Genomic DNA, 7,176 nt, shown 5'->3' with positions numbered 1-7,176 from the left:
TGCCAAACTTATACTCGAAATATGAGTTTTCACTGTAACTGTTCTACATCTATTGGCTTGATATGGTTTGTTGAGAATAGAAATTTCGGGTTGTCACATCATCCCCCTGTTGAAGGGAATTTCGTCCCGAAATTAGAATTTAGGTAAGGAAGTATGCACGAATGATCGAGTCGTGAGGAGGAAACTTCCTAATCGATTGGTTCTAGCGCACCTAAGTGAAATCGGGTTCTCGGTTGGCATCCCAACGAACCTTCACTAACGGGCGATGGCGTTGCTTCATCCGCTTGACCTCTCGGTCGAGGGTCACTACGGTTCTAATACGAAGGCGAGGATCTCGACGAGTGGACTTACAAGAGTCCTAACGGAAAGTATGGTTTCACGATCGAGACGCGAAGAGTAGGATGTACGTTACTGAGTTGGCGGAGTAGGTCTAGTTTGTGCGAGGCACAGGACCGATTCTGATAAGTATCTCGGAGGTCCTGTCTATCTTGGATTTAGCTTTCCACGCTTTGCGAAGCATATTAAGCCGTTCCCGAGTGAGACTTCCTAAAGAATTTGGCCACTCACTTGGAATCTCCATGGTTTCTTTTTCTTGCTTACTTCCCAGTCAAAGGCCTCCCCTTGCTGGGTCAGAGTCGTACGGGTTTCTGTAATTTGCGAGGAGTTCTGAATGAACTATGATAGTAGGTCGGTAAGACCTAGAATTTGGCAAAAGGCTGTCAGCGTCTCTGGTGTCGATAAATGCTCAACGGTTTTGACAAATTGAAAGAGTACTCATAATTTCCCACATTACTAACAGTGTGTCATAGAAATTTGACTTTTCAATTTCAAAACTCGTGCCTAGAGAACTTCGCTAAAAGTTCCTCTGAAGGTAATGTTTCCATGGGTTTTCTTCTTACTACGAGGGTAGATAAGTAATTCATTACATGGAGAAATGACAAACTGATCCAAGTAAGAAAGACGTAACCTACTCATTTAGCTCATGAAAGCTATGGGCGTATTGGTCCTATCCGAAGGGTATCACTACGGACTCGAAGTGTCCGCATCGAATTCGGAAGATAGTCTTCCTGACATCCTTCCCTAATACTCGAACTGGTGATATTCGGATCTCAGATCCATTTTCTGAAAGAAATTCTTTCCTTGCGTTTGCTCAACCATTTCATTTATGCGAGGCAGAGATAATGATTCCTAATGAAAAATCTTGACGGAGTCCTCGATAACCGAGGTACATACAATGCGATCCGTCGATCTCTGAAAGAATATGACCGGGGTTCTCTAGGGTGAGAAGCCTAGTCTTCTAATTCTATTTCTGTGTAGTCCACTAGGTTGTCCGGACTGTTCTTGTATCTCCGTAGGTGTTTAGACTATAGGGTGATCTGTTTACAAGAGTCGTATTGGGTCCTATGTTTGTTCACATGACGATGTGATTACTCGTAGGCTTAAGCAGTTCTCCGTCTTGAAGTTCATATTAGAATTCATACATGGTTCACAATCACTATTTCGTGTATACGAGTCGTATATAATTAAGATTGAAAAGGTAGTCGAATAACTGATTCTTCTTTAAGCTCACATCTCATCGGGGAAAAAGAAGTTAAAGTGGAATCATCAATTCTAAACCTGTAGAACCTTGATTATATATCACTCTTATCTATACATTCCTCAGTGATAGATCAATTGCATGAATCCTTGGATTGAACTTGACGTACTGCACAAGTGGTACTTCGAGGATTTCTTCGGAAAGAAAATAACTAAGAGGTACTCCTCGAATGAGTACTTCGGTGTTCTGATATGACGGCCTCGCTGGAAAAGTGATCTAGAAGAAAGAGATGTACGTATGAGGCTGTTTTCGTGAGGATCAAATTGAATCGAGTCGTATGATAATGTCGGAATCATACTGAAACTTAAAGACATTAGATTTGAACATAAGACATTTACAGACAAAAAACAACCGTGCAACCATGAACAGAGTTACAGTACTTTAGATTTACCACAAGACTATTGCTGCGAATAAGATATACTACAAAAGACAAGTATACGCTGCACGAGAATCCCTATACCGATAGGATCTCGCAAAAGGTAAGACTCTAGTTGCACTAATTCTGGATAGTTTATAAGTCTGTTACAGCAACACGCCTAAGTTACATTAAGGACGGTTCCGGCGTAGGCTCTCCTGCAGCTGTGATCCTGAGAATCTTCCCATCAGCACCCGAGTTCTTTGTTATCGGGCAATCTTTCTTGAAGTGTCCAATTTCACCGCATTGGTGACATATCTGGACAGCACCAACATTGGTGGTAGAAGTGAAGTGTCGAGTGGGATTTATGGGGATGCGGGTTCTTTCCATGATTTCCTTCTTCGGGCAATCTCTTTTATAGTGCCCCAACTCACCATAATTATAGCAAACTAGGCTTGCTCCAGTGGTGGAGGTAGTTCTACATAAACGAGCAATGTGCCCCATCTTGTTGCAATTTTCGCATTGCAAGTCTCGGCAAATTCCCTCGTGGTGGTAGTTGCACCGGTCGCACTTTGGGAGTGTTTCTTTGTATGGTCTGCTCGGTACGGGGATGGCAGAGGTTTCCACTTGTTGTTGTTGCATGGCAAGTTTTCGGGGTTTCTTGCGTTCTTTCTGAGCTTGACGCTTCCGTTTCTTGTTCTTTGATTTTCGGCTTTGCGGGCCCGAGGCCGTTACCGTTTGATGACTTCCTGGATGGATACCACTATTGGAAACTTCATTCCCGTCAACAGCATTGAGTGTGCTGATAGCGCTACAGTGCGCAAGGACCGCGGTTACGGCAGCCACCACGGCAGCTGTAACTGTTGTTTGAAAGGTAGCGGCGTCCATAGGAAAAGCGGAGGTTTCGCTGTTCGACTGATTGCTTCCGGATGACGACATGATCCTGTAACATGAAAGATAAGGATTTTGTGAGCGATTCTGGTTGACCCTAGATGTACTTAGATTGTTCAAGAAAAGAGTAAGAGTATGTTCTCGAAAGGTTGACCTACATCCCTATGATGCAGTCCTAGTACGGATTGGAGGTATGATTGTGAAGGTTTGACCTACATCCCTATGATGCAGTCCTAGTAATGAGTAGAAGTAAGTTCGTAGATGGTCTCAAGACGTTTGTCGTTCAAGCCGAGGTACCGTGGATTGGTGAATAACAAGATCCAACCACTGAAAAAGACTTGGAAATGTCTCCGGAGCTAAATTACTATAGTCCAATGACTTGACTAAAGCATGATTCAGATAGCCTCCAATGAAAGTATAATAAAAGTACTTGAATGAAGAATGACACAGAAGTTAGCCGGCTGTCAATATCTTTGATATTCACGACGTAAAGATTCGGGAAAATGACATTGTAAAGGTCTTACATCATATCCATAGAAGATAGTTCCTGACAACATAAGGACCTAACTAAAAGTACTTACAGTACAAGATAATTTCATACAAAATGCCACATCAGGCAAGGACAGAAAACGATTACTTTCTAACAAGGGAAGTAAGGTAAAGCATCTACTCCTGGTGATGGTCATCCCTCTGGTGAACTCTCAGTTCGGCCAGTAGACGTTCCTCATCAAGTAGGTGTCTGTTGTACACCCTATGGCGTACTCGAAGTTCTATGACTTCGGCTCGTGATTCAGCCAGTGCTTGTAGCAGGGTTTCATGGTTTCTCTCTTCTCTCACGCGAGCATCTTCTAGACTAATGGTGCGGAGGGTATGTATTCTCGTATCGGTGACATCTTCGGAAATCTGGTGTAGGGCTGTCCTGCCTTGAATCTCATTTCGGGTCACTCTGCGGACCAAGATTGGCAAGACTCTATCTGCCGAGCCCCCATTGCTCAAGTCGTAAAAGCTTCGGTTACCATTAAATGGCATGGGTTGATCTTGTCCTTGGCTTCATGTTTCCGAGCATTCCACCCACTCAGGCGTCGGGCCATGAAAAGACGGACGAGGGTTAGGAATTGGAAAGGGAGCTACTTGGGGTAGGTTCTCAACCTCTGGTTCGGAGCTAGCATCATCCGAAAGGTTTTCATCATGGTGATCATTCAAGGGGATAGGATGATCATTCTCTGGTTCTTCTCCAAACCAACCAGCTATGACTTCGTTCGGAAGATACTAGTTGTCGTGGGGATGGAGTCCAACTATATTTTCTATGCGAGAATTTAGGGTAAGAGAATAATTATTAGACGAACTATCTAGATAATTATTCAGAAAACCTTCATTAGTTACATCACTATTTGTGAAGTGCATACCAGCTATGTGTAATCTAAACAGGATAGACCTTCGAATAAGTGACCTTAACTCCGTATTCACACAGAATAGGGGTGAAGTAAAATTTCCACAGATTCTAAGTCTATAACATCCTAATTACATATAGCCTTAGTGTATCCACTTAGCAACAATCAACTTAGTAATGAAGATCTCGTTTTAGTTCTCAAGTATAAAGTAATTATAGTAACACCAAATACTCCTATAGTATTTTAAATTTAATGTTATGTTCTATTGTTCACATTGTGGTAGGGTTGGTAAGATTTTAGCATTGTTGAAACCACACAATTAAACTTAGGCACATGCTAGTCAACCCTCGGATAATATAGGTGATCGGCCTATATCTTCCCAGTTTTGACCATATGTCTCTAAGCCCACCTGTGTTGCCCAACAATCGTAATTCTTTTGTACTGTCCTAGTGACACTGATTTTAGTATGAATGCAGGCACGTATACTTACTTAAATATTTTATTATTTAAAGTATAAACTCTTGGTCAGAGTATTTTTAATCCCTTATGTATTTATAGTTAGTATATCTTTTATGGGTTGATATACTTAATTCACTATAAACAATGCTCTCATACCAATCTGTCACACCCCAAAACCAAGAACTGCGGAAACGTTCTGGGGCAGAGGACGTCATGTACAGTATCACAACAATGAAAAGTAGTAAACAAGCAACAACATCATCCATTGCATTAATAATATAATTATTATACAAGTGTATTCTGTCAAATTTTGATAAACACTAAAGCATAAATCAAAACGAAAGATGAGTCTTCAACGTGCTCCATCTTCCCTAATCCTTGCATCGGTACCTGTCTATGTTGACCTGAGGATACAAGTAATTTTGAAAGCGAGTATCAGCTTTGAAGCTGGTGAGATCATAAGTATTTTAGTGTCTTAGTTTGTATGTAAGTATTTGTATGTATGTGAATTGTAAGTATTGAGAATGTATTCGAACTGTAAGTATAAAAATGTATATGAACTGTAAGTATAAAGATGTTTTGTATGATCCTAGGAAGCCCTATGTTTCCTACTAATTGTATCCTTCTACCAAGGCATCTAGTATCTACGTGTATGGCTCACGTAAGAGAGTGTATTTTCCTAAATCTGACTATCATTAATCAAAATATAGTTTCTACATTACCATGCGTCGTGTGAAAATTCACGAAGTGAATGTAATGGGAAAAGAAATGGTACTATGGTGTAGTGTCGAGGTACAACCGTACCTATTACCTTAAATCTAGGGTAATACTTCCAAGTGCTGTAGTATTTGATATAAATAACTACATCGGTACTCAACTGCCTTATTTGAGGGATAAGGTATAATGTGATATCTAGATCCCAGACTATATGCTCCCCTATCAAAGGGATTTTGGGACCTACCCATGACCACTACATGTATGCAAGCCGTGAGCATCCACATTACTATGATCATGTATACTTGATATAACTATCACAATTGCATTGTGATTCATCAGTATAGTTAGATCCTGAACTGGCTCCGTGCTATAGCACCTAGTGACGTCTGTTCTAAGTATATGTAAGCGTACTCATGTAAGTGTGATCATGTAATTGTACTTATGTAAGTGTGATCATGTATTAGTATAGTAGTGTACTGTAATGTTCTACGTGTGCTAGCTGTAATGTGTGTTCTCCCTCTATCTAGCATGTAGAGTAGTGTACTATAATGTTCTAGCTATAATGTATGCTCTCTCTATCTAGCAAGTATAGTAATGTACAGTAATGATCTAGAAAGTATTGACTCATGAATGAACTGACTCAATTTATGATATTGCATTCTAGTAATAGTTCTAGTATCTTCCTAAACTACCCATATGGTAGTTTACTAGTAATCTAACTGGTACGTATGGACATGGATGTATACCCTTGCTACCCAAGGGCATGGGATGAACTGGAAGGACCTTTTATGACTATATATGTACACATGATATATAACTAATGTTTAAACGACCTTCGGACGAGTACCCGATATCCCACCAGACCACATCTCAAGCGCGAAAAGGAAATCGGGTGGATAGCCTTCCTAAGTCTTTTAAACATTTCTTATATAACTATACATATAGAGGCATGCAATTTATAATATAAAAGCATAAATAAGTTTTGTAAAACATTTGAACATAATTATTATTTTCAGAAAAGATCGACTTGATGTCAACCAATAAAACAGTTTGAAGGCATAGGTTTGATAAGACATTTTAAGTATAAGGAAACATTTGTTTGGAACACAATTGTAAATAAGTTTGAAATGTGATTTACAGAGTAAAATGTACAGTGTAATAAGGAGTTTAAAACATATAAAATGTTTATAAAAATCATTTGAAGGAAACTGTTTGGTAAAACGGCTAATGTGTAGTAAATCATTTGAATGCTGCATATTAATCACATGTGATTGATATAATAACTAGCATAATTCTACTTGTATCCCCCCCCCCATAAAACATTTAAAAATAGTTTAAAACATTATTTAAGGGGTATGAACTCATCTGCAGTATGTGACTGGAATTAAACGGACTGTTATCGTAAGGAAGGATCGGGCAAGTGCTTGGTGTCAAGTGAAGACTTTAGACACACACAATGATCCTAATTACATATGAAGACATATGTATATAAATAATTAGTGATTAAAACACTAATTATACAAGTATAAACATTTTAACGCGAAGAAAACACTTTTGGTCAAGTACTAGGAGGCTAATGGGTTGCAACAAAGGAGTGCAAGGCCTCTAATGGTAGTTTAAGGTCTAATGACCATATGTTTTGGAGTTTACAGCCCGGGGGAGTAAACTCCTTGTCGTAAACTCTCAACCAAGTCTCTAAATGAAGCTTAGAATTATTAGAACTCTAGTGGTGAATTGTTTCAAGGCTAAATCAAGTGTTTGGGATT

This window comes from Lactuca sativa, chromosome 1 (assembly GCF_002870075.4).
Source record: "Lactuca sativa cultivar Salinas chromosome 1, Lsat_Salinas_v11, whole genome shotgun sequence".
NCBI lineage: Eukaryota > Viridiplantae > Streptophyta > Magnoliopsida > Asterales > Asteraceae > Lactuca > Lactuca sativa.
This window is presented reverse-complemented; position numbering follows the sequence as displayed.